Genomic DNA, 26,128 nt, shown 5'->3' with positions numbered 1-26,128 from the left:
TTATTTATGTTTTCCCAATGACAATATTGAGATGAAAATATAGCAGTGCATCAGTAAATGTATTTGAAAGATTACAGTTTTTAGTGAACTATTTTGCAGTCTTTTTATTTTTACTAAAGACTAAATCTCCAAAACAACCATTGCAAAATTATATTATTAATAATAATAATATATACATATATTTTCAACCTCTTAATTGTGATCTTTTAGAGGCTTTAGTTAAAAACTAAAACAAACAAACAAAAAATAAAAAATAAAATAAAACATTATAAAGATATAGGAATGATGATATAACCAAAATTGTATCCTAGACTAATTTCATCTTATTGGCACATCGGCCCAATCTGTGATATATTGTCAGGTTAGAGTTGCAGACAAACGCAATACAGTGTAATGTCTAAATCTTTAGCTGTCTTTACCCATATTTCAACAGCCTTCCCTTCCACCACTCACACATTTGCATACTCAGTGAAAAGGCCATTTTTTGTCATTTCAAACTCTCAGAGAGGTGCGCCTGCCGTTGATTTGGAGACAGAAATAAACGTATTTGCATCTTTGAACATGCACCTGAACATAATTCAGTTCACAAAAAGAGCTGGCATCGGATCCTGCAATAGATGGTGACGTTAACATTACCAACCAAATCTCTAACCTCCACCTACATACGGCAGGTTGGTGCTGATTAGAGGGTAAAAGCTTTTGTCTGAAAAGGCAAATTGGGAACACACAGGTTGGATACAGGGCTATGCTATATCCCAGGTTGACTTTGTAGATATTATCCCTGTCATTCCTTCTTAGAAAAGTTGGAATAATTTGGTTTTCAAGCATTTTTTCCCCCAATAAACAAACCAGTGAAGGAGTGAGCGATATCTGTGAAAATGAATATCATGTTTTTACAGAGCTTAGATCATGATTTAAGGGCTGTGATTGGTTAAATCCACCTGTCAATCAGTTAAGAAGATAGACGCTGGCCAGTGGAATCAGAATACGTTTTCATGCCTTGTCAGTGAACAAAATACACATTCGAAACTTCAGCGAAAACAACCAACACAATGGTAATAATGGTAAATATAAACGCTCATATGATCAAATAAATAGGACGAGCCGTTGTCGCAAATGTGCAACAGTTTGAGCTTTAGCGCTGTATTAAACAGAGAATTACTGAATAACAATACGGCAATAGCAGATGGTCACAGAGATTAGATTTGTACTGTCAAATTGCCCAGCCCTAATATTGTACCTGCTTTGATTTGATTCAAGAATAGATTTGCGCTAAACCAAATCCTACAACTGAGACTGAAATACGCTGAGATATTCTTACAAAATTTTGACTGAACTGGATGTAAGTAAAGATGATTATCTGAGTAATATAAGTGATGAATAACAGAGGAGGAGGAACACGGGATAAGCCAACATTCCACAGTTTGAGAAGCGCTATATAGCTTCTAGTAGCGCCCCTTGGATCCAACTATAATCAGTCCTTTTTACAGAGCAATTCTATTACATTTCTATACATCCCAGCAAGTCAATTTTAAACCACTCATGTTGAAGCCACAGCTAAACCAACTGAAAAACTTAAATTCTCCAGCCTCTGAAGGTAAAGGTGGCAGTTTCCTTCTGGGCTTTTTCCTGGCGAGACGACCAGCGAGAGATTGCTGTGCCAAATGTAATGAGGCATCACGCTCTCACCTCCACTGTGGCTAATGGGAGTCGTCAGCTAAACGCGCCCCATGCTAAATGAGATGGCTTCTTGGTTAGCGCCATCGTTGTTTGGCATATAATTGATTGGAGATGTGGTTAAATGCCTCTATTTCCCCTCTGAGGGCACAGTAATTGCAAAATCTAATATAAGTGTGGACATGCAAGCCAGGTGGATTCACACGGGTGTCCGCACATGTCCTCGTGCAGATGGGAGAATGTTATCGAAACGGGACAGCGGTAGCGCGATGATTATGTATTCAGAAGGCGCGGGTCACGGTCAATTCTACTGTGTTATTGTCTTTATGGCAGCTATCTTCTAGTGTGTGCGAGAAGCGAAGAGACTGACAATTCACCACCAAGGAATAACTCAATCTGAATATGCGCAGATGCTCAGTGCCGGCAAATGTATTGTCTTTAACCCTTGTTTATTACATATAACTGATGGAAAAAGCATGAAAAAAACATAAAAAAGAGCAGAAAATATGATAGATGATTCAAAACTGCACTTTATAAATTTGTGGTGGAGAGCTCAACTGCGTGTCTTCATGGAGATGTTATTGTTTTACCTTGTATTTATTCAATTACAGTATTTATTGCATTGAAAAACAGTGAATTCGGTTGCTTCTCCACCAGTAGCAGAGCCAAAGGTGTAGTCAGGTTGGTCAGTGTCATCTCTATAAACGCCCCAACTAGAGACACTGACCATTAAAACATTTTATAAAGAACTTTGCTGAACATTTGCGATCGAAAACTCCAAGCTCCAACTTCCAAATGTCCATGAAAGCGTTCTCTTACAGCCCCAGAACATGTGTTTCCTAAGTGCAACAAAACAACACGAGCTATTACAGTAGGAGACAGAGGACGAGAGTTTTGTTTTCTCCTTTTGAAATGTAAATTAAGTGAAGCAGAGTGAGGAAGTCGGACTGTCTATTGAGGATCAAATGAATCAATGTCAAAAGAGTGGTTTGGCTTTATAAGGAGAGACAAACGTAACAAGCATAGGATAATACAATACGGACAGGACGTCAACGTGAATTTATCCACGATGACAGCAGGACAGGGGATAGTGAACAATGAGGTGAGTCTTTCTTTATATGATGCTTATGTCACCGGCTTTTGCATTTGTGCCATTATTGTAACTTGTGAGTTTTACAGCTGGGATTTTTAATGTTCGTTTCGTTTTGAGTGGTTACTTTAGCGTTTACCCTACGCTTTGAGTGACAGAAGGAAACATTAGGCTTGTTTGGGGTTGAACTATTCTGTCAAATTGTGCGCCTTTCTATTCCCCCATTATGCGCACGCCAGCTTTGATCAGAGTGGAGGTTTGTGGACAGTATTGTGGTCACTGGCCTTAGAGCTGGTGGCGTAGGTCAGACCTGGAGTCCAGTATCCAGTCGGCTGATTAAACGGGCACAGCGCAGTTGTATTTGGCACATACTGTAGTAATTGTGTGCTGTTTATTGGAGCACTGGCACCTGACTCCAGCGCTGTGTATGTAATATTACTGTTAGCATTATAGCACTAAAACATTTCAACAAGGCGACTATTCAAGCAGTTCAAGTGCAGGTGACAGCTGGGTAAGAACAGGCATTCTCAAACTGTGAGTGAAGGTCCAAAATAGACACAGAGGTTTTGGGGGCATGCAAAACAGATTGTGTAGCTGATGTTAAAACTAAATTGCATCATAAGAAATGGAGGGATATTGTTTGTAGATATTTGCTGATCATAACATGAGCACAAAACTACATTATTGTCATGATGTCAGTTTCCCTGTCCTCCCGTGCTCTCTCCCCCTCCCCTACCTGTGTGTCTGGAGCTGGGTGGAGTGCCTGACTCCTCCCGTGCACACCTGGGGTGCATCAGCCTAATCACCACCACCTGCTGCTGAGTACAAGAAGGCTTGGCAGTCTACACTCGGTGCCAGACCGTCCGCGTGTAAAACGTGAATGTTTCTTGCTAAGCTTTGTTATATGGTACTTTCCGGCAAATGCTCATTTGGATTTATGCACCCTCCAGATTCCTGCCTCTACTCGCCCAGCTCCTGCCGCCACGTTCCAGTCCCGGTATCGCTTCCAGCTCGTCTTGTCTCCTGCTCGTCTCGTCTCCTGCTCGTCTCGTCTCCTGCTCGTCTCGTCTCCTGCTCGTCTCGTCTCCTGTCCGGTCCTGGTCTCTGGTTTGTCACCCGCTCCCCGCTCTGGTCTTCGTCTGATCCGCCTGCCCTGGTACCGCACCTGCTTCTATCCCCGTCCTGGTCCTGTCCTGCCCGCCTCTACCTGCACCGCACCCGCCTGACCCGTCTCCCGCTCCCCGGTTCCTGTACCTGCTCTTGTGACCTGTTTAAAGACTGCATTTTCACCGCTGTAAATAAACACTGTTAAAACTGCTCTGGTCTGCATCCTTTGGTCCTATCCGCACCGTTACGACAGAACGGTCTGGCCACTATGGACCAAGCAGGCTCAGATCCGGACCAGACGCGCCGCCTCACGCACTCTCACCCCGAGGCGGTGCTGGGTCAGCATGAACAATCCATTCGGACTCTATTGGAGCTAAATCAGACATTGTCCCAGCAGGTGGCACAGCTTAACCACCAGGTGGCCGCGCTCCTCGTCACCCCGCCTGCTGCAGCCGGAGCGCCGCCACGCCTCCCGGAGCCGAGAGGCACGGATCCGGAGCCGTATGCTGGACAACCTCACCTCTGTCGCGGATTCCTGTTCCAGTGCGAGTTCATGTTCCAGCAATGCCCTTCTCGTTTCAGCTCGGGGGCCACCAAGATCCGATATATATGTGGATTACTCCGGGGCAGAGCTCTCCAGTGGGCAGAGGCGCGCCTAATGAAGACGTCTGTGGATAGCCTGGATTTTAATGAATTTGTGTCCACGTTTAAGCTGGTGTTTGACCACCCGCACTACCAGGACAATGCTGCCTCCCGGTTATTGACTCTCAGCCAGGGCTCCAGGACGGTAGCGGATTATTCCATTGAATTCTGGACACATGCGGCGGAGCTGGACTGGACGGACAGCGCGCTGCGGGCTGTGTTTGTGCGGGGCCTGAACGAGACTTTGAAAGATGAATTGGTTTCCCGGGACGAACCCCCCGACCTGCGGACCCTCATCTCCCTCACTCACCGTATAGACAACCGCCTACGGGCTCGTCGCCGAGAGAGACGCCGGTCACCGGTCCCGCCGGAGCCACGCGCTGCCCCGCCCCCGCCGGATGAGCCCATGCAACTCGACAGGACCCTTGTGTCGGCCGAGGAGCGTCAACGGAGGCGTCGTCTGGCCGGGGCTTGCCTCTACTGCGGTGAGCGCGGACATTATGTGGTCACTTGCCCAGTTCGGCCAAAAGAGGGGGCCCACCAGTAGCACTGGGAGTACTGGTGGGCGAGCAACACATCCTGGACTCTTCTAATAGACTGCGGCTCAGCGCCACCCTGTGCGTTCGCACAGAGACCTTATGCGTTTCCGCCCTTATCGACTCCGGGGCTGAGAGGGACTTTATTGATGCCCAAGTCGCGGAGCAGCTCGGGGTCTACCTGGAGCCCCTCGAACGCCCCTTAAATGCCCAGGGGCTCAATGGACGTTTTCTGGGGCACATCACTCACATCACAGAACCTGTCACCGTGATTCTGTCCGGCAACCACCAAGAGAACCGTCAGTTTCATGTCCTGTCCTCCTCCGCTTCTCCTCTGGTCCTTGGTTACCCCTGGCTACGCGCCCACAACCCTGTTTTCGATTGGGCCAGGGGCGGAGTTTCGGGCTGGAGTCCCGATTGCCACGCCAAGTGCCTTCGGTCCGCCCTCCCTCCGGCCGGGAGGTCCGTTCCTGTCGCTGATCCGTCCCCAGACACCCCCAATCTGTCCTCGGTGCCTGCTGAATATCACGACCTGGGGGAGGTTTTTAGCAAGAGCAAGGCCCTCTCTTTACCGCCCCACCGTCCATATGACTGCGCCATTGACCTCCTGCCGGGTGCCCCACTACCATCTAGCAGGCTATATAACCTGTCTAAACCTGAACGCGAGTCAATGGAGGACTATATCCGTGGGTCCCTGGCTGCCGGAATCATCCGCCCGTCCACTTCACCCGTGGGAGCGGGGTTCTTCTTTGTGGCTAAGAAGGACAAATCCCTGCGGCCTTGCATTGATTACCGGGGTCTGAACAATATAACTGTAAAGAATAAATACCCGCTTCCCTTACTGGACTCGGCATTTACGCCCCTCCACGGTGCGACCATCTTCTCAAAGTTGGATTTGCGGAATGCGTACCACCTGGTGCGCATCAGGGAGGGAGACGAATGGAAGACGGCCTTCAAGACACCCCTGGGACATTTCGAATACTTGGTTATGCCCTTCGGTCTCACCAACGCCCCTGCCGTATTCCAAGCCCTCATCAACGATGTGCTCCGTGATTTCCTTAACCGATTCGTCTTTGTTTACTTGGATGACATCTTGATTTTCTCGCGGTCCCCCCAGGAGCATCATCAGCACGTTCGCCAGGTTCTCCAGCGCCTCCTCGAGAATAAACTGTTCGTGAAAGCTGAGAAATGCGAGTTTCACGCAGAGGAGGTCAGCTTTTTGGGCTTCATTGTGGGGCGGGGCCAAGTAAGAGCTGACCCTGAAAAGATCCAGGCTGTCACTGAGTGGCCCGTTCCTACCAGCCGGAGACAGCTCCAGAGATTTATCGGCTTTGCCAATTTTTATAGACGTTTCATCCGGGATTTTAGTAGGGTTATCTCGCCCTTAACTAAACTCACCTCTCCTGCTTTGCCGTTTGCCTGGTCTCCTGAGGCGCAGACAGCCTTCGAGAAGCTTAAGAGACTATTTACCTCCGCTCCCATCCTGCACCAGCCCGACCCTTCACGGCAATTCATCGTGGAGGTCGACGCCTCCGACTCGGGAGTGGGGGCCGTGCTTTCGCAGAGGTTCGACCCCCACAACCGCCTCTGTCCCTGCGCCTTCTTTTCCCGGCGATTGTCCTCGGCCGAGGTCAATTATGACGTGGGGGATCGGGAGCTCCTTGCCGTAAAGCTGGCCTTGGAGGAGTGGCGCCACTGGCTCGAAGGGGCGGAGCAACCATTCATCGTCTGGACCGACCATAAAAACTTGGAGTACATCCAGTCCGCCAGGCGCCTCAATCCCCGTCAAGCTCGTTGGTCCCTCTTCTTCAGCCGCTTCAACTTTCTCCTCACCTACCGCCCCGGATCTCGGAACGTCAAACCCGATGCCCTCTCCCGCCAGTTCGCCCTGGAGGATAGCCCGGTCACCGCAGAAACAATTATTCCCTCCTCGTGTGTGGTGGCCGCGGTCCATTGGGATATCGAGGACACCGTTCGAGAGGCCCAGACCAACGACCCCGACCCAGGTAACGGCCCTCCAGGTAAACTGTTTGTTCCCGATTCTGTCCGGTCTCAGGTGCTCCAGTGGGTCCATGCCTCCCGTTTCGCCTGCCATCCTGGTGCCGGTCGCTCTCTCTCCCTCCTCAGGAGACGCTTCTGGTGGCCCACGATGGACACAGACACCCGGGCTTATGTCGCCGCCTGCCAGGTATGTGCTCGGGCCAAGGCCTCCCACTCACCCCCTTCTGGTCTCTTGCATCCTCTCCCAGTTCCTCGTCGCCCTTGGTCCCACATCGCCTTGGACTTCGTGACGGGCCTTCCCCCTTCCCAGGGGAACACGGTGGTTCTCACCATTGTGGACCGCTTCTCCAAGGCCGCCCATTTCGTTGCCCTGCCTAAGCTCCCCACAGCCAAAGAAACTGCCGACCAGCTGACCAGTCATGTCTTCCGACTCCACGGCATCCCGGTGGACATCGTGTCCGACAGAGGGACCCAATTCACCTCTCAGGTATGGCGGTCTTTCTGCAACGGTTTGGGGGCCACGGTTAGCCTCACGTCCGGGTTCCATCCACAATCTAATGGGCAGACGGAGCGGGCCAACCAAGACCTGGAGTCGGCCCTACGGTGCACAGCCTCCGCCAACCCCGCGACCTGGAGTACTCACCTGCCCTGGATAGAGTATGCTCACAACTCCCTCGTGAGTTCCGCCACTGGTATGTCCCCCTTCGAGGCATCGCTGGGATATCAACCCCCTCTCTTTCCCACGGAGGAGAGGGACCTCGCCGTCCCGTCTGTTCAGCGCCATCTCCAGCGCTGTCGCCGGATCTGGAAGAAGGCCAGGGCGGCCCTTCTTCGGGCTGGAGCGCGCACTAAGGCGACGGCCGATCGCCACCGTGTCCCGGCGCCCGTATACCAACCTGGCCAGATGGTTTGGCTCTCCGCCAAGACGGTCCCGCTGAAGACGGACTCCCGTAAGCTGTCCCCCCGATTCCTGGGACCGTTTAAGATCATGAGGATCATAAATCCATCGGCGGTGCGCCTCCAGTTACCCCCGTCTCTCCGGATTCATCCGACCTTTCACGTCTCCCAGGTTAAACCAGTCCGGACCAGCGACCTGTGCCCTCCGGCCGATCCCCCACCGCCCGCCCGAGTCATTGACGGCCACCCGGCGTTCACCGTCCGCCGCCTGATTGACGTTCGTCGCCGTGGTAGGGGCCTCCAGTACCTCGTCGATTGGGAGGGTTACGGTCCGGAGGAGCGATCCTGGGTGCCCAGGGCACGCATTCTGGACCCCGACATGGTGAGAGACTTCCACCGCGCTCATCCTGACAAGCCTGGGGGTCCACCAGGAGGTGGACCTTAGGGGGGGGGTACTGTCATGATGTCAGTTTCCCTGTCCTCCCGTGCTCTCTCCCCCTCCCCTACCTGTGTGTCTGGAGCTGGGTGGAGTGCCTGACTCCTCCCGTGCACACCTGGGGTGCATCAGCCTAATCACCACCACCTGCTGCTGAGTACAAGAAGGCTTGGCAGTCTACACTCGGTGCCAGACCGTCCGCGTGTAAAACGTGAATGTTTCTTGCTAAGCTTTGTTATATGGTACTTTCCGGCAAATGCTCATTTGGATTTATGCACCCTCCAGATTCCTGCCTCTACTCGCCCAGCTCCTGCCGCCACGTTCCAGTCCCGGTATCGCTTCCAGCTCGTCTTGTCTCCTGCTCGTCTCGTCTCCTGCTCGTCTCGTCTCCTGCTCGTCTCGTCTCCTGCTCGTCTCGTCTCCTGTCCGGTCCTGGTCTCTGGTTTGTCACCCGCTCCCCGCTCTGGTCTTCGTCTGATCCGCCTGCCCTGGTACCGCACCTGCTTCTATCCCCGTCCTGGTCCTGTCCTGCCCGCCTCTACCTGCACCGCACCCGCCTGACCCGTCTCCCGCTCCCCGGTTCCTGTACCTGCTCTTGTGACCTGTTTAAAGACTGCATTTTCACCGCTGTAAATAAACACTGTTAAAACTGCTCTGGTCTGCATCCTTTGGTCCTATCCGCACCGTTACGACAATTATATACTTGTACTGGGCACTAGTGATTATGCAAATACTAGCTGGCAAATAACAGCATATTAGGTCAAATGCATGGTAATTCATCCTGAAAACCAACCAAAATACATGAAATTATACCTGTTTTAGCTAAATCTCCTGAAGGAAGACCCGAGAACCCCACAGCGCGGGAATACGCACCGTAAATGCCATGGTCACTACAAAATACTATCTTTAAAACATTGTAAAGACTGACAAAAACTGAATTAACCAGTGATTTCCTGTGTGATTAAATGGCTTATAAGAACGATAATGAACGACAGCTTGTTCATTTTGTTCAAACTTTGACACCCCCTGGCCAACCCTCACGTAAAAGTCCATCTCCGCCACTGTTCTTCACCAATCTGACTTGAAAATTGTCCTGATGGCGTCACATGGTTGTATGTAGATGAGTTTAATGTCATACTATAGAACATCCCAAGCATCTCCATGAAAACAAGTGCACCTTTACGTTTAGCATAAAGTAGACTGTCCTGCTAATGTAAACTGGATACTTGGTGCAAGACTGGTCATTAAATTAACACAATACATCCAAAGTGTATACGCACGTGCGCTGGTGACACACATGGGCACAGCACAGATAAGATTAATATTATAATGGAGCCACTGGCCACATTCCAAAGTCTAACACTGCAGTGCACACAAATATGTTTTTGATAAAGCACTAACACGGGAAGTGACTGTGCTTCAGTTTTGCATTGTTGTAGAGCCCGAGCAGGTTTATGGCTTTAGTCGTGTCTAATGCAGGTTCTTATTTATACAGTGATTAGGCAGGATCATAAGAATATAGAAAATTCAGGTGCCAATAACAGTTTCAAGCCGAATAAAAATATCTCCAACTGACGCGTTGTCCGTCACGGGATGAAATAAACTGTTATGTAATCCCCACAGCGCACACACATATAGACACTCACTTAAGTCAATTCCAGCAGCTATGACTTTAACATTCATGAAATAGCTGCTCAAACATCACATTTTTTTCAATATCAGTGGAAATATAATAAAAGCATCCACTCCCCGGGTGTGAGTGGCATGTTGTATGGATAAGACTGAACAGATATTGCATAGGGAAATATGATAAACAGCCAGACCGTATGATGTGATAAATTCAAAATGCTTTTCATTCGAGCAGCTGATATTTCCGACATAAAAGTCAGTCTTTATCACGCCTGCGCCCCAGAGAGCCGGGAAGCACTGATTAAACTGAGATATGTGTTTCTGACACCTCTAATAACCAGGTTACTGTGGCTTTGAGTGAATATTATTTGTTTCTGAACGATCTTTGTTTTGCTTTGTTATTTTTACTTTAGACCACACAAAAATACAATGTCATATTAATTTAAATCCAGACCAGTCCTGCAATATTTTACAGTCAGGCATTAAACAAATCTATCTTTCTTTATTCTTTTTATCCCATTTACTAGTGTTTTATTGCTTTAAATTGAACATAGGTGCATAAATACTGTCAGCAGGCTCACCTCTCCATAGATGTGACTAACTTGACCTAATGGCGCTTGTCTCCATAAAGATTTAAAGCCTTACTTATATTATACATAACTTTTATTATATTGGCACCACAATTACAACTACCATCATGTTTGTTTGATACATTAAAGCAGCTCAAATGTGAAAAATTTTCAGGCAGGAGAACAGCTGATCCCTGCCACATCTGGTCTGGGCTTTTGTGTATTTTTCAACCTCCATAAACGTAAATCCCCACAAGAACGACCGACGTGCATCTCTGCATCTTTAAAATGGGGCAAAAAGAGTGAGTGCACTTAAAGAAACAGAGGGGCCAGCGAGACTCCTATCAACATCCAGACGCTTTGCCCTCCGGAGACGCTCCCAGCCTCCAGACGCTTCGCCTAGAGGTCAAGAGGATGAGGATGATGTGCAGGACTGGAGACTGGAGACTGGAGACGCAGCTTCTCCACGCTTTCTCAATCCATTTCTCCGGCGAGTTCAAAATCGAGACTGTCTATACGCACAGTAATTGCCACTAGGGTTCAATCAAAGGCGTGTTCAAAGCAAATGGTGCTCCACACAAACTCATCCAAGCTGGAGGATATCGCCTGTTTTATAATGTTCCCCGCGCTTCAAAGACACTTCACCTCTCATTTGGCTACTCCTTGTTTCCTTCAACAAAAAAAATGTGCAAGGAGGCTATAAATAAACATGACTAGAAGAGAAAGTGAGACAATCCCAACTGACTATGGTGCTGCTTTGAAGATGGGCCAGTTTTTTTGTTTTTTCAATGTTTTTTCTATGTCTCCAAAGAGTCTGGGATAGAAATGCAAATACTAATTGAGCAGCTACAATATTCAAATAGGCACAACTTCCCAAAGTACTTACTCTTTCTCATTCTATCCATCTTTCTTTCTCCCTCTGTGTGATTGCGCAGAGAGGCACCATATGGAGTTAGCCCTAGATGAGAGGGAAATGAGCCCCAACAGTAGAAATCCCACTAGGACTATCTAAAGCGTTTGTGAATCGCAGTCATCAGCAGCAGTGGCAGCGTCGGTCGCAGGCAACACTGCACTCTCTGCTCGTTTTAACAAGGACCACGGGCAAATACGCACATCCTCTCCACAGGGCAGTGCACTGAATCATCCTAATAGGTTACTACATCCTGCAAATTAGAGTAACTTTTGCGCATTTCTGTTTGGACAAATGGAATTAAAGTGTTCCGCATGAATCAGGTTGTGCCATAACCCACATCCCCACAGGAAAAAAAAGAGAAAAAAACAATAAGAATAAACGTGAGTGTTAAATTAATCTTGACTATATTTTCCTGCTCATTTTTCGTGATTAAATCGGTCACATGTGCTCATCTCGTCACATATAAGAGGCAGATATAATATTTAATCTGTTTTATTCTCACAGTTTAGAAAAAGACACTGGGTTTAACGGTGCAGTGTGCAATTAATATTCCCCCCTGGATGAAGCGAAAGTTTAGCAGAATGGTGCATGGAGGATGGAGTGAATCATCCAAAGTGTTGGTTTAGGACTTACTTGTTTCGTTCAGTTTTTTCCTCTTCATGAAATTGCCTTGAGTGTAATCCTTCTATGAATGAGACGTGTTTCCACTGCAGCTAGTGTCCAGAAATCATCTCCAGCACCACGAGGGAGAGCTCAGCGCAATCCACTTCTTTACTTTGTCTTTTCCGTGATTCTAGAAGTGCAAAACGGGTTAAACCTCGGCGAATAAATCCCACTGTCGCGCAGTTGGAGAAACACGATGCTCCACGACCTCGTCCTGTTGTACAGTCCAGGAGATGCGGCCAAAAGAGAAGCAGAGGATGTGGAAAAGGAGCGGGAGAGAGAGGAGAGTCACATAGTGCACATCCCTCCGCTGCTGGGCTCTTTGTGCGCTGCAGAACGAGGCAGAGGAGCGAAGGCACAAGCGCCCACTGGTGACGTGTGCGCGCACAGTGTAATGCACCAGCAGCAGCCTATAGACACCTGCACTGTGCGCACAGTGTACTGTGTGTGCACAATGCACTGTGCGCACAGTGTACTGTGTGTGCACAATGCACTGTGTGTGCACCCTGCACTTTGCGCACAATGTGCTGTGCGCACTATACACTGTGCGCACTATACACTGTGTGCGCACTACGCACTCAGCTTTTCATCACATATCATGTATGTGCGTGCGTCACGTTGAAACTTTTGCGGAAATATGGAAAAGATTTAACAGAATGAAGTTATTATTGGATACATAGCCTATTTATTTGAAGTATTTGGTTCTGCGTGAGCTTGGTGTAATGTTATATTCTCAAAAGTAAAACTGCACTTTTAACAGGAGGACACTGCATTTCTGTAGCATACAGTTGACTGTTAACATACAGTTGATTGTCTGTTTGTTTGTTGTTGTGTTTTGTTTTTGTCTTTGTCTTTTTGTCCAGTTGACACATTTACCTTGTTCTTTTACTGTGGATCACACCTGGACACTGCAGGATTACAGAGACACAGACAGAGCAGGTTTCTCAGCTCACTTTCCACCTCACAAAAAGTGACCCATGATTCTTCGTGTGGTCTATTTTTCACTTTTTTAACTATATCCACAAACAAAACACAAAAACTGAACTTATTGTAAATCGCTGGTCCTGCAAAACACAATGCAGTTTGGAAAAGTGCACAACCATGTTCTCTATTCTATCTGAACTGCAACCACCCTGGAAGCTTATGTTTTAAAACTATTTTGTGTATTTGCTGGAGAAAATGATACTGGGAATTGTACCATTGTAGATTTTGTGTCTCTCAGAGTTTTTAGCATCCATTTTTTAATATTAAAAAACAAACATCTTTATAATTGCTGGTTTGATTAACAGTTATTTCTTTATTTGACAAAAAGCTGTTGATACAATAAAAGTGTGAAAGTGTTGAATTGTCAGCGCGATGCACACCAGCAGTTTGGAGGTCTCATGTTGTCAAGGGGCCATTGTCACTTTTTGTTCTAAGCAGATAGATCTTGTTGAAAACTGACGCGCCATCTATTCTCTTTCAAGTTTAGGGAAGCCTTGAAAGAAGCATTGTACTGTTAAAAAATAAATTAAAAATAGCTATAAAGGCATGGACGATTTGTGACAGCCCTGTGTTTTACCAACTGTCACTCATCAGGCTATATAAATCTGCCTATCTCCTCGTGCGTAATTGGTGTTAGTTTTATCTGGTACAAAGGAGATATGAATATTTAATGTTTGTGGGTGCAGGAGAAGGGCTTTTCGGAATGACTGATAGAACATACAGATGGGTTGAAACTCTATTAATTAAGGTTGTGCAGGTTGTTACGGGCGATGGAGGTGCCGGTGAGGGAGTTGTGCGGACTAAAATGACAGATGAAGGTCAGTGGAGATATGAGCTTATCACGCACAGGGCCACTGAAGATGACGAGCTGCATTAGCTACAACCCATGCAGTCAAATGAGGAAGAGGGTGGCACTTTTGCATCCACAGCATCTCATCAATTTTAGAGCAGGTCTCCTCAGTTGGGTTTTGCAGGCACTGCCAAAAGTCATTTTTCTGACTGAGGGACATTATATTCTGACTTACCTCACTGTGGGACACTTATTGTATAAACTCACTTAACTATTCGAGTTTTACGCTATGGTATAATGTAAAAAAACGGCAGCCATGTTTTATCTTCAGTGTTCTTGTTGAGGGAAGGAGGCCCAATTCATTCTTTCCTTTACACAGATTAGTCGTCCTGGTCCCTTTACAGAAAAAAACTAAAAAAAAAAACCCCCAAAACATACCCAAAGCATGATGTTTCCACCCTCATGCTTCACAGTAGGTATGGAGTTCTTTGGATGCAACTCAGCAATCTTTCTCCTCCGAACACGACAACTTCTCCCAGTCCTCTTCTGGATCATCCAAATGCTCTTTAACAAACTTCAGACGGGCCTGGACATGTACAGGCTTAAGCAGGGGGACACATCTGGCACTGCAGGATTTGAGTCCCTGGCAGCGTAGCGTGTTATTGATGGTAGCCTGGGTCCCCCCGTGTGATTGTGGGATTTTTGCTCACCGTTCTTGTGATAATTTTGACCCCACTCATAATCTCCCTCTCTCCAGATCGGGGGAGATTATCAATGGTCATGTATGTTTTCCATTTTCTAATAATTGCTCCCAAAGTGGATTTCTTCACACCGAGCTGCTTACCTATTGCAGATTCAGTCTTCCCAGCTTGGTGCAGGTCTACAGTTTTGTTTGTGGTGTCCTTTGACAGCTCTTTGGTCTTGGCCATAGTGGAGTTTTCAGTCTGACTGTTTAAGGTTGTGGACAGGTGTCTTTTATACTGATAACGAGTTCAAACAAGTGCCGTTAATACAGGTAACGAGTGGAGGACAGAGGAACCTCTTAAAGAAGTTACAGGTCGGTGAGAGCCAGAAATCTTGCTTGTTTGTAGGTGAAATACTTATTTTACCGAGGGAGTTACCAATTAATTCATAAAAAATCCTACAATATGATTTCCTGGATTCTTGGCCGTATTGTAAATATTTTTTTGTTTTAGGGGAAAACCCGAGCAACGTGATGGAACCTACGCAAACATGGAGAGAACATGCAAATTCCACACGGATAAAGGACCCAGCGAAAGTGAAAGACAGGTCAGAATTCTATGGTATTGTCCAAAGTTCATGGTTTAATGTCTTCTTATCTGCAGAAATAAAGTAACATTTTTATTTTTTCAGAATTACTTGCCAGTATTCAACCCTAATGCCATGAATCTCCTCAGTTGAAAGCCATTACTCCTTCATTGCTATGACAAATGTGCAAAGCTTTTGTGGATAAATTTGGATATTTTTTGCAGAAACTGAATCCCCCGTAGAGTTATATAGACCCCTGCCCTCCGTCTGAAATTACGAGATAATCTAATTGAATGTGTGCACAACATATTGTGAATAAATGTGTGAATTATCCTGTCATTTTTGCTTGTGTAATACATCTAAGACCCATGTGGTGCAAACATATAGGCTCCATAAACATTATACAGGTTGTCGTATACATGAAAGTGAAGGTATGGCTTTGGTCCTGGATTAAAGCGCTGTTGCATATCATGGATGATATCTAGACGCACCATCATTAGCACTCTCAAACAAGAGAAGGTCTCAGATTTTACTCTCAGATTCTGCGGGAATTCGATGTTCCGGGTTTGTATTTTCTCAGCGTTAGATGTTTATGAGAAAGACCCGGGAAGCAGTTCATTAAAACTTAATTTTATTTGACAAAGAAGTTTCTTCAGTGAGTGTCCTGCCTCCACTGATACCGATGTTTGTTGGTGTGTGTGTGTGTACGTGCGATGAATGAGATACTTATCATTCTCTCAATCTACACAGTCATTAGTGGTTACCAGCTGTGGATTATGTAGCAAATATGAAGTGGTCTAGAAGTAGAGCACAGATGGAAAATAAGACAGGAGGGAGATAGACATGGAGCAGATGGAGCGTGCTCTATAAACTAGACTTTTTATGATGATGATCCTCTGTTTGGAACTAGGCAGAGTTAACTATACATTTCTTTGCTTTCTGCTGTATTTTGCTTGATAAATGGTGTAGAAATGTGAAGCAGAGCACTCATCATCATAGCAGAACGTCAGCTTCTTAAAGGTTCTGCACCCAGTGTGTTCTCATGTGCTTGAGCCCCAGTTCAGCAGTTCTTGAGGTCAAAATAAGTCTACTACGTGCTGTCTACACCTTTTTGATTGATTTGATTGTCCGATAATGAGAAAATGAGTGTTAACATGCTAGTTTTCATTAGCTTTACAACCTCCTTTCATCACAACTGGTGGAATAATGCACCAATTTTACTGTTAAATGTTTCTCAAAACCAAAAAAAAAAACAACACAATTTTCACAAAGTCCCATAACAGAATTGAACCACAAACCTCAAAACCCCTCATTTCCCTCCCCAATTAATCACGAACTTGAAATCTGAAGCTGTCAACACCCATGAATGTCTGAAAAAGATTCTTATTAAATGTTTTGCCAGCTGGGTTTGAAAGAATTCCTTGAAAATGCCAGATTGGCACATTGCTTATTTTTTCTTGAACCACTTTTGCGGTTAAGAATAAACAAGTAACAGAGTCAGCATGCAATTAGCAATTACCTAAAGAAAACACAGCCAAATGCAAATGCGTGTGTAGTAAATTCTTCTTTATTAGCCTCCTCCGAACATAGCCTTATAGTGTTCCATTACGGCACAGATGTTTACTGTAAACAGAAGCCAAGCATGACCCCAATCCACGAGTATATAATATGTATTTGAATAACTGCATCTGGGTAAATGTAAATGCAGCCAGCCTCACTGCTCACATTGCAGCAGTTGGAAGTGATATCAGATGCTGTTTCAAATATGGCCATATGTCGGTTTAAAGATGCAAAATAAAATAAACTTGAAAGCCAAAGACAGATGACCGCCACTAATCTCCACTGCACAGGAGGAAATATTTGCAATGTGAACCCTTTTTTGCTTCGATACCAATTATAACAGTATAGTTTCAAATTTCAACTTTTTTTTTTTGACAAAGAGGAAATTCCAGTTAAAAAACAGCAGGAGAATAGGAAATATGCAATGAAAATCTGGATAAATAACTATTGAACACAATGATAGACATACAATTTGTGCCAGTAGAGTAAAGATATAAGGCTATGAAACTATTATGTGCAATGAGGAGCTATGACTTTAGTTATCCACAGTGTAACACAGGACATGGGGATGGTAATTAAACTATATTCACTCATTGTGCACTCATGGAGAAATATGTGTTGGACAAGCAAAGGCGCACAGACACACAAAAGCATGAAGTGTATCAGTGCACACATATAATAGTGAAACATACTGCATTGACCCAAGCTATTTTTTTTACTTCAAGTATTGATCTCATCTGCAGCTTTACAGGTTACAGTCCGATTACATTTTACCCCCATCCCCACCCCAAATGGGCATATACACAGAAGAGAAAAAATAAATAAATACATAATAATAATAATAATAATAATAATAATAATAATAATAATAATAATAATAATAAATACACAAGACAAAAAATACATAAAAAGTAAGCATATAGAAATAATACAATGTAAAATTATTATTAATAATAATAATCATCACCATCATCATCATACATAGACAATAAAGACAAAAAATACATAAAAATAAGTATATATAAAACAAAATTAAACAATAATAATAATAGTAAAAGTTAAAAAAATAATAATAATAAAGTAATCCCGTCCAGGTTTGAAATCCTTCCAGTACTTGCAAATTTCCTCCTTCAAAATACATCAGTAGAAATTGCATTAAACATATTCATTATGTACTATACATAAAAAAAGAAAGAACTGAGTGTACAAATAGTGTGTATCTTTCATAAATATACAGTTTGACAGAAGCATCCAAAGCACAACACAAAAACAGACAGGTAATATATTCCAATCTCGATTTTGGTTAGTAAGTTGGACCAACAGGAAATGTAGCAGTGACAGTTTTGTGGATAGTATAGAATTTTTCCTGGGCTGTCTGGAGAGGGACTAAGAACTCAATGCTCTGCCACTATGCATGATCAAAATAAATTGCATTCCGGAAAAATATTTATGAAAAAGATGGACTAGACCCATGGATGCAACATGATGTGAGGTATTAGTGGGACTGTGTAATGCAATTATTAGACTAGAGAAAGCACAATATTATTTGAAAAGGCTGTGTATTTTAGTGTGCTGTTATAAGACAGTGGAGTTTTATCAGAAACTCAGAGTTGCGCTGTGCAGTCTGTCAGCGAGCTTTGACTGAGCGAGGAGCCAGTGCTGTTGAGGCTTGAGGCTTACCAGTTTACACAGCACGATTTCGATTGTTGTTACTGCCAGTTCTCCAAATGTACAGCACGGAGAACAACATCCACTGGCCAAAATAGTTCTCTCTTTTATTGGTGCCCCTTTGGTCCGGACTGCGGGGAGAGAACCAATAGGGGAAACTATTTTGTGAGGAGAGTCAAAGGTCAAGAAGCTTCAGACAAGAAAATATATGATTCTGAGTTGATTCTTTATAGATGTTTTCCTATACACAACTTTAACTTTATTAGATTAGACTTTACTAGATTATTTCACATTGCAAACACGTTGTCCTTCATCTTTGCTCTAGACAGGTGATGCAAAATAAAATGTGGGTATTGTTGAGTATAGGAGATGCAGACTTTATAGTGGAGCCATTCAGCAGGTGAAGAGTGAGGGTGATATTAACACTAGAAGCAAACAAAAAGCCTGCTTTACGCTGTATATGAAACCACTGGGGAATGTGTCATATTACTTTGTCTTGTGCAGCTGAATTTTAATGTTTGTCACTATAGAAGCAATATATAATGACAACTTTATATGCCTGATAAAATATACAAAAGCATTATGAAAAGTCAACCTACGGCAACGGTAGCAATTAAGATAGTCAATCAAAATAGTATTGACCTTATTCTGCATCACCCACTTTTGTTGTAAATTCTGCTAAACTGTACTTTCTTTGTGGTGGCACTTCTGGTTAAGCAGGAATTGTCACAGATCTACCTGTTTGCATGTTTATCCCCAGTCCAGCTCAGTTTTCAAGCCTCTCGTTTTGCTTACCAGCCCAGGTTCGTCTATATATACTGCTTCTGTTCTGTCAGTTCTTGCTGGATTGTTCACCAGTCAAGAGCAACACTTCTGCACTTTTGAACTTGCATTTACATCTGATTGAGTTACTTGTTCCTGCGTCTATTTCCCCAGCCTGTGTCCATTATTGAATCCCAGTGTGGGGGAGATTTTCGTTCATATTAAATAAGACATTATTCCTCAGTTCTTTAGTCCCTGATTTACCATATTCTGAATTACCTGTTTAAAGGACACTTTCTGTTGTAGTTTCTAAGACATTTGACTGCTCTCTTTGTGTTGCATTTGAGTCCAGTTTACCAGCGTGATAGGAATCCCATTCATTTCAGTTGAAAATTCAGGTTTTCGCTGCTAAAATATGACATAAAATAGGTTGTTTTGTCTTTATATCTTTCCAATGGGGAAAAGTCCTCAAACATGTTTAATTTAGGAAGTTACATCTCATAAAAAGCGGTTCAGTCACGAAACTTTGTGAGATCAAACCAGAGTCAAACGCCTGAGTGCCAAAAGTAAATGTGTAAAAGTGTACGCCTTCACAGCTGTGCAGGAGAACCACTGGGATGTAGAAGCTCCATCTGTTGACTGACCATCCGAGTGGGACTGGGAATACACAGTCCCCTTACTGGTGCCCTAAAAGAGCTTCAGTCCATTATGAGGTTAGACAAACCTGTGAAATGACACCAGACATCTTGATTGTTATTAATTATGTATGGCAGTGCAACCAACATGTGCCCACACTCAGCAAGAACATGGTCATGCAATTTTAATCCAACCTGGGTAGACTCAAAGGGCACACGGGTGCACAGGTTTTACATAAAACTACATCGCATTTACTAGAGTTTCCCCCTCTCATAAAGGAAGGAAACAGGAAGGAAGATGAAAAAGGTAAAGTTAAAAGTACTGCATGGTTTCATAAGAGAATTTTTTATCTTAGTAACATGACTGCATGGACCACACGGCTCAGCTCGGTGCAGTGATACAGTTGTCAAGGAAATGTTAAATCATTATAGTAGCTTTGTCAGTTAGACAGGAGTGGACAGTGGGATTTTCTCTCGGACACAACTCACTAAATCTGGACCAATCGACACCAGTGATCGACCGATACATCAGTTGGTCGATATTTGGACTTTTTAGCGTAACGGCTATCGGTCTTCAGTCTCCAGCACAGGCCGATATTTAGTTTTGGTCAATCTGCTGCCTAGAAAATACACACAAAGCTTTATTTTAACATTTTAATACAAAGTGATAGTTGCACAAAACATGACTGCACAGCTCATTTATAGGTTTGAGGTAAAAACAAAAGCTTGGGGGGAAATTTGCATTATATAATCTGGAGAAAAATTGGCCCTACATATCAGCAAAAATAAAATAAATAAATAAAATAAAATAAAATTAAATTTAATTTAATTAATAAAATACAACTAAATTAAATTAATAAAATAAAATAAAATACAACTAAATTAAATTAGATTAAATTAAAACTAAATTAAATACAAAATATCAACAGAATTTATTGGCCATCGTTTGCTCTGAATTCCAAACAATCGTTATCGGCACCGGACATGAAAAAACACATAGGTCGATCTCTAAAGGACACATTTAGATATTTAATAACATCTTAAGTCCTGCCCCATTGTTTTAAAAGACTGAGGCGATGACAAATGAGTTTAACTTACGCTAGATTGTGTAGACGAGAGTGTTGTTGGCGGATGTCTTCGGGTAACAGATTGGGACATTGCACACACAGCCAGTATGTTTATTGGAGCATGTGGTGAGGAAAACTAATACTATTCTCTCTAAGGCCGGCAGCCCCTGGGAGCCAATTTAGGTGTTAATGCAAGTTGAGAAGAACCAGTTGGTCTTAAACTTTTTATAAGAAATTCTGTATATTAACTGTGTGCACTACTGTACGTAACTTGCACCTGCTCGACTCGTGGAGATGTTATTGCTTTGCCTTACAGATTTAATGCATTCTTAATGTAATTTGGCTTACTGGTGTTGCCTCCTCGTTTCCATGAAGAAATATCAGTTTAATGCCTTTTATTGCATCATCATTATGGTTCAAATTATATATCATGGAGCTGGAGAAAGAGCTGAGTGCTGTAACAAATCACCACCCATAAGAATGTTTTGATTTTCCACACTTTTTGCACATGTATCTGCTTCTGTATGTAAACTGTTTCTTGTTGTCAACCAATTAATTTGAGCTTGAATGCCTGCAGATTCAAATCGATGCCTTGTCAAAACCCAACAGCCAATGAAATATTAATGGAAACTTTGTTGGACGCAAGCAATGAATTGATATGAATGGCAATGAGGGGAAAGAGCTTCTCATTGAGTTGCCTTTTCTGCAGATGTTTTGGAGAGCAGTTCCGATAGAAACCCAATGACTACATTCATGGAAAGGAAGGAAGGCGGCGAGGACATTAATTGGTGTGATTCAGCGAAGCACAAAAAGCAGCTGTGTTTTTGCATCCTGTTCATGCCGTGTGCACACTTGTGAGCTGGCCTGGCTGTGAGCGAAGCATCTGTCTCTCTCGTACCTGTGGCTTGCATTCGAGATGGCGGCTACGAAGATGTTCCTTTGTGAGAACCTGCCAACCCGAGGCTTTTGTTCCTACGGAAAGAGTGCCGACCCGCAAAAACCACCACCGGAGGAAGTGTGTCAGGGTTTTGGAGACAACCGACATACAGAACAATCCATTTTGTTTGATCGCAGCGCGGCAGTGATTTGAGCGGCTGTCACGTAAGGTTAAGAGTAGATTTGCTGTCAAAACTGAAAAAATTATGTATATCACCCATTTATTATCGCACGTGCTAACCTCTTTTGTGTTTTCATTTTGTTGAGATGCTTATCCAACCTTTTTTTTGCAACCACATGTGCAACTTCAACAAGAAAGTTCAGGGTCAAAGTTGCTGAAGCCGATACATGAGCCTTTTAGAATGTAATGATAGTGTTTTTTAATAGATAATTAAGGGTGCACTTTGTGACCTTTGTGCTAAGCGCCTGCCACTGACATGTCTCCATGGAGATTGTATTTTGTTTCCTGGAATGCTCCACATTATGGTATTAAACATTAAACATACTTTTCTCCATAGAGACAAGCATGAGATGTCACGAGGTCAAGTTAGAGGGCAGTTCTGTGGGAAAGCGAGCACCCTCCTAGTAAAAAAGTAGAATTTATTGGCCATCAGTACAATAACATCTCCATGGTAGTGGACTGATCTCCTGCACCGTCAACTATCCTTAAATAAAATCCTAATCATATCTGTAATTTGTATCCCACTCTCCCTCAATTTTCCCCCCGTTGTATAAAACTTATGGATCACAAAAAATCTAAATAATGGACCAATAAACAGTTGAATTTTAAATGTAGTTTGCTGGAAGTGAAATGCCATGGTAGACAATCATTAAAGAGCAGCCCAAATTGATTTTACCAGCCAACTCAATACTGCAAAGCTCGACACAAAGGACCAATCAAACAGATTGTTCTCCAAGCTGCTGAGTTTTCACTGGGCACTGGTGTAGAAACCCACTTTTACTTGTCCGTTACAGCACACAGCACAGGCATTAGAGTGTGCCATTGGGTTAACAACTAAACAGCCCCTTCACAGATGTTTAGTTCAATTTGTCTAACGACCCCAGTCAGGTGATCAGCTCTAGACTTAACCCCGCCCAGCAGCCCCCAACCCCCTCCCCGCTGTACACAATCACACAGGTATAACCGACACAACAACATTAATCTCAATAACAGTAATGCAGTGGAACAGCTGACCGCGCTGGAGTAGCACATTTGTCAGTTAAGAAGCCGTATGGAACCAGGAGGTGAGCTGAGCCAATGCGCTGCTGCTAAATACTGTGGCCTCGGCAATAATTACTGAATGAAGGAGCGCATTCCCGGGTACCACTTTATAATAACTACACATCAATTAGTTTCAATGAAGCAGGAACACAGGCTTAATTCATAATGGACAAATAAGGCCACATTTATCAATCCAGGTGTGAAACTGTGAGTGCAAAAAAAAATAAAATAATAATTGCATGTGAGATTTATGAGCGTGCTGCATGTGATAAACTACTGGCAACTCAACCCAGTGCTGGAGTCCCTTCACTGGCTTTCTGACAAATTTAGAATTGACTTTAAAATTGGAGGGATAGGGTTAGGGCATGGGGTTAGGGTTAAGTGTTAGGGGAGGGTTAGGAGTTAGGGTTCGGTGTTAGGACTAGGGTTCTGGTTAGGTGTTAGCGTAGAGTTTAGGGTATGGGTAGGGGAAGGTTAGGGATAAGGGTTAGGAGTAGGGTTAAGGTTTAAGGTGAGGGTTTTGGGGTTAAGGTAGGGTTTAGGGGACGGTATTAGGGTTAGGGGTTAGGGAAGAGTTAGATATTAGGGCTAAGGTTAGGGTTGAGGCAGGGTTAGGGTAGGGTTAGCGTTTGGGGTTAGGGTTAGGGTGAGGTTTTAAGGCTAAGGTTAGGTGTTATAGAAGTGTTAATGAAGGGTTAGGTGTAAGGATTGGGGTAGGGTTAGCTATTAGGGCTAGGGGTGTAACAGGGTTAGGTGTTAGGGAAAGGTTAGGTGTTAAAGCTAGGGCTAGAGTTAGGTGTTAGCGCTAGGGTTAGGGCCAAGTTAGTTGTTAGGGCCAGGGTTAGGATTAAAGATAAGGTTAGGCTTAGGGGGTTAGGTGTTAGGGTAGGGTTGGGGGTTAGAGCTAGTGTTAGGGTTGGGTGTTAGGGCTAATGTTCAGGTTAGGTGCTAGGGTAGGTTTAGAGCCAAGTTAGGTGTTAGGGCCAGGGTTACGGTTTAAGATAATTTCAGGGTTAGGGGGGTAGGGTCTGGTTTTAAGTTAGGGGTAATTTGGTGCACAAATTGCCGTTGTGTTGCCTACACACCCACTTCACCGTCCTAAATTTTCCCACAGTTTACGCCCTCCTAGTCCTAATAAATCAGACAGTGTCCACTAAAGAACGAGATTTGCATTTCCTCTGCTTAAACTTTAAGCCAAATTTTGCATATTCATTCAATTCCACATGGTAAGTTTATGCTGCATTTCTTTGTGAGGCGCAACTCAAAACAGCACCTGTTTTTTGCTCTATTTTACCCCTTACTTTTTTTTTGCACGTTTATTATTCAGGCATAGTAACTGCTTAATTAAACAGTGAGCATTAGGAGTTAGAGTTGCTACATTAATTAAGTAACTACCAAGCCTGAATCATTCTTAATAAGCTATTTGTTCATTGTCTGTATAATCCTTCTGCCGTCCAGGTATGATCCATAATAAAAGAAAAAATCTATTCATGGACATAATAATAAACCTTAAATGGACCCTGAACATACCTTAAACTGGAACTAGAACATGCCTTAAACTGGACCCTTAACTTACTTTAAACCAGACCCTGAACATACCATAAACCAGACCCTGAACATACCTTAAACCGGACCCTTAACTTACCTTAAACTGGACCCTTCACTTACCTTAAACTGAACCCTGAACATGCTTTAAAATGGACCCTGAACATACCTTAAACTGGACCCTGAACATACTTTAAAATGGACCCTGAACACACCATAAACCAGACCCTGAACATACCATAAACCAGACCCTGAACATACCTTAAACCGGACCCTTAACTTACCTTAAACTGGACCCTTCACTTACCTTAAACTGGACCCTGAACATACTTTAAAATGGACCCTGAACATACCTTAAACTGGACGCAAAACACACCTTAAACTGGACCCTAAACATACCTTAAATGGGATCCTGACCACACCTTAAACTGAACCTTTAACATGCCTTAAATTGGACCCAGAACATACCTTGAGCATACCATAAACCCTTAAAAACTTGTTGTCCAGTTGACAGAATATTTTTTTTCTTTAGCTAGTTGTTCATCATGAATTAAGTCTTGATTCATGCTTTGTTCGTGTGTTCTTATAATAAAGCGCTACCCATTTCTCTAACCCATTGTAAAGTAACAGGGATTCATCTGTATTGGTAAAAATCAATACACCCTGATATACATACAGGGGAGGCTGCACACAGACGTATGCATGAATGGGTCCGGTAGTACTTTACACTCATGCCCAGTGGTACCTATTAAAAAGCAGCACACGCATAACAAGTGTGCCACAGCCCTGATACTTTTCAATTAGCTGCCATACAAGCTGTGTTCAAGAAAGGCTACGAGTTTATACATGTGCACAGAAAAGAACACCGGAGAGAACCTTGGAGTTATTTGTGAGGTGGCATGCATGGCGCTCTGCAGCTGTGAGAGAGGTATTCATTCTAACAGCCTACAAAGAGGAGTAGTAGAGTGCTGGAATTGCATTGTACATAGACACAAGTTGCTTTGGTAAGACGGGACACTGCAGGTGAATAGGAGAAAATCTTACGTTTAGAGATGTCAATTTGAAACATCCTCTGTAGTTTAGGTTAGCAGGGTTCAATTTTCTCTTTATTTGGTTGACATATAAGGTACAAAAACTGCAGAGAGGATTTGGGATATCTTATTTAGAGTATCCCAGCTAGTCATGGGATTTTAGCTCTTTTATGGGATCTGAATCTTTTGGATCAGTTCGTTTCAAAGAGCCATTCAAAAGACTGGCTCGTTTACTATTTATTTATATGAAAGGAGCCAATGTGAGAACTCATTTTATCTACAAACTGATCACAGAGGGAAACAACCAAGACCAAGATATGTTTTAATGGTTTCATACTGAGAGTGGGGGTGTGTTTACCCTTTGAAATCGTGCATACTCTTAATAAAACATTACACTGCAATAATCAAAAATACAAAAATGTTATGCACAAAGCTCTTACTTGTGTCATCTCCTCTGCTTCTATGTTGATTCTTGTGCTGGTTCAGTGTTAATCAGGAT

General features: G+C 43.9%; 1 protein-coding gene across 1 annotated transcript in view; it reads right to left on the bottom strand.

Annotated features, from left to right (window-relative positions):
• Positions 1-12,488, bottom strand: part of cntn3b (contactin 3b) — a 91,444-nt gene extending 78,956 nt beyond the window's left edge. Inside the window, exon 1 of the mRNA XM_033966278.2 lies at positions 12,131-12,488. The gene's annotated coding sequence lies outside the window, so the exon portion shown is untranslated. The remainder of the gene's footprint in view (positions 1-12,130) is intronic.
• Positions 12,489-26,128: the final 13,640 nt, after the last annotated feature.

This window comes from Periophthalmus magnuspinnatus, chromosome 5 (assembly GCF_009829125.3).
Source record: "Periophthalmus magnuspinnatus isolate fPerMag1 chromosome 5, fPerMag1.2.pri, whole genome shotgun sequence".
Classification (NCBI taxonomy): Eukaryota; Metazoa; Chordata; class Actinopteri; order Gobiiformes; family Gobiidae; genus Periophthalmus; species Periophthalmus magnuspinnatus.
The sequence above is the reverse complement of the archived record's forward strand: the minus strand, read 5'-3'. Positions and strand labels throughout refer to the sequence as shown.